The sequence below is a fragment of the Anthonomus grandis genome, chromosome 20, assembly GCF_022605725.1.
Source record: "Anthonomus grandis grandis chromosome 20, icAntGran1.3, whole genome shotgun sequence".
Taxonomy (NCBI): domain Eukaryota; kingdom Metazoa; phylum Arthropoda; class Insecta; order Coleoptera; family Curculionidae; genus Anthonomus; species Anthonomus grandis.
Genome location: NC_065565.1, coordinates 812450 through 815244, shown reverse-complemented (window position 1 = coordinate 815244; position 2795 = coordinate 812450).

The window sequence follows — 2795 nt, the reverse complement described above, 5'->3', positions numbered from 1 at the left end:
GTTTTCCTAACTTGAATTGCCCTGCACATAATAAATCGAAAAATATCCCTGCGCCCAACAAAATATCTATTTTGGCTGATCTATTGAACTCAGGGTCAGCTAATTTAAGATTTGCTGGAATATTAAAATCCACGCCGTCAAATGAACCACACAGGGAATGTTTGGAGTAATGTTTTTTAATACTAAAAATGACAAATCAGCAACTGACTTCATTTTGCTATTAACCTGACAATTTATGTTCGTTACTACCTCACTAATACCAGATATTGGTAAGCTTGTTCTATTGAATTTCAGCCCTAATTGTTTCGCTAAGTCTTCTGAAACAAAATTTACTTGCGATCCACTATCTAAAAGCGCTCTGCTTTTTACGAAATTACCATTTGCAGCCTTTATCTCAACGCATACTGTGGACAAAATAATTTGTCTTGCGGGTTGGATTGTACTATTGCAAGCAGCAACCACCACCTGCTCTTCAGAAACTGTAGAAGTAACCATAGCAGTGTTACAATTATTCTTATCCTCGATGGCTGCGCTACAATCAGGATGGAACATGGTGTTGTGTCTGCGTTTACATTTTCTACAACCTGATGACCTACAATCTCTCATCTGATGACTAGACCTTAAGCAGTTAAAGCATAATTTTAAATTCCTAACTTGCTCTGCGCGTTTTTCTACAGGGAATGCAAGCAATGTTTCATTCACAAAAATAAACATAGTGAGCACCCTTGCAATACTCACATTTTACTGTATTTAAATGACTGCTACTATTGTTACTATCATAACCTACAACTGCGTATGAGCCTCGATTTCCTACTAATTGCTTGGTAAAATTCTTATAAGACTTATTGTTATATTCTACCGATCCTAAAACTCTAGCTTTATTCTGTAAAAAATTAATAAATTCTTCAAAAGTTGGATTTCTGCTAAATTGATCTATGGCTTTTTCCTCCCACTCCTTTTTTGTGTCTAAATCCAACTTCCGAGTGAGGAAAAATATTAACAACCTACCCCATTTGTCTACAGGCTCTCCCAAGGCCCTAAGTGCCCTTACATGTTTCTCCACGCTATCCACCATATCCTGAAGCAATTGATGCGACTCTTTATTGATTGAAGCCATGTCAAACAAAGCCTTTAAATGCGATTGGATAATAATAGGCTTGTTATAAAACCTTTTTTTAAGTAACTTAATTGCTACAGCGTAATTATCGTTCGTTATTTCTAAACATTCAAAAACTCACCTAGCCTTCCTCTTCCAACGAAACCAACAGATAATAAAATTTTTGATTGTTATCTACCGCTGTATTCTTATGAATTAACGTTTCGAATGTTTCAAAAAATTGAGGAAATTTACTGTAGTCACCCCCAAACTTAGGTACCCCTAATCTAGGTAACTGCACGCTAGCAGTAGGCATATTATGCTCGTATGGCTGTACGGCTAAATTCGGTAGGCTAGTATTTCCCGCTTTAAAAGTGTCTAAAAATTCCCGAGACGTCGAAACGCACTTATAATAAAGGGATTAAAATTCGTTTGCTCACCAATTCTTGATTCATCTAAAAGTTCTATTTCTAACGTGACCTCTTCAAACTCGCACATAAGAGGCTCTATCTTTTGTAACCGAACCTTTAACTCAGCCAACTGCGTGGCACCATTAAGTGTGGACAAGAAAACAGCATATTTTTTAAGTTGCATTTTAATTTACTCTAATTTCTTTAAAAACCTATTTCATTGCTAGTCTTTTTCAGCTAATGCAAATTTCTTACCCATTTTGTATCTAATTCCTAATCCAAACCTACTAAAAAACCCAATAAAACCAACGCGAGATCCTAAAAATATTCAGAAAGACAAATTCCTACTTTTTCCTAAATTTCGTTCCGTCTAAATCTAAATTCGTCACAACGACAACACGGCTTTACTGTGTCGCCAAGGTTGAAAACCGCGAGCTTTGCCTACCTAAGAGTACTGCGCGCGCATCGCCGTTTATGGCCGATAGTCCGGGCATAAAAATGGCGATTGCTTGCTGGCTAATAAATTATCACGATTTTAAATGGCAAAACCTTCCTAAATCACCCCTCAAAGCAGTTTTACTACTAAAATATACTCTAAAACAATCTAAAAGCTGTCTAAAATGACCGATCGGCTGAGGAATGGGTATTGGAACGAAAGGAAAATGGAGACTTAATTGCTGCTTCCGCCGGCCATAACTTCCTAATTTTTCGAGTTTACACTACCGAAAACACTTCAATATATACGGTTCGAATGGACCAAACTTATGGGCAGTACTTTTTATTCCCGTATTTTCTCTGATCGATATTAAATAAAAGTCAAATCGTCTAGTTTTTTTTATGGACTGTATTTCTTTAGTTATGATTCGATTAATGGCCGACAGGGGAGAGAGCGAGCTTGGGCGCTCGGAGGTACAAATTTAAACCGTGCCCTGTTGCCAAATTTTTACAAAGTTATTAAAATCATTGCGGAGCGTAACAATAGTAAGCGACTTCGAAATAGAAACTTCAACTCTCTACAAAACAAACTACACTGGTCATAAAGATACGTAAAATCACAAAGGATACAAGAAAAAAGGATTTGTTGATAAGAGAAGGTTTTAACACATCAATAAAGGTAAGCAATGTAGATATGGACAGGGTTATTCATTATATTTTGATACCTACCTACAGCCTTAATTTATTGTCTTAAAGTAAGTCTTAAAATAATCAATAAATACAGTATAGGGTTTAACAGGTACAGGGTGATCCCTTATAATTCGCCACCCACACTATCGGCTTTATTTGAAGAG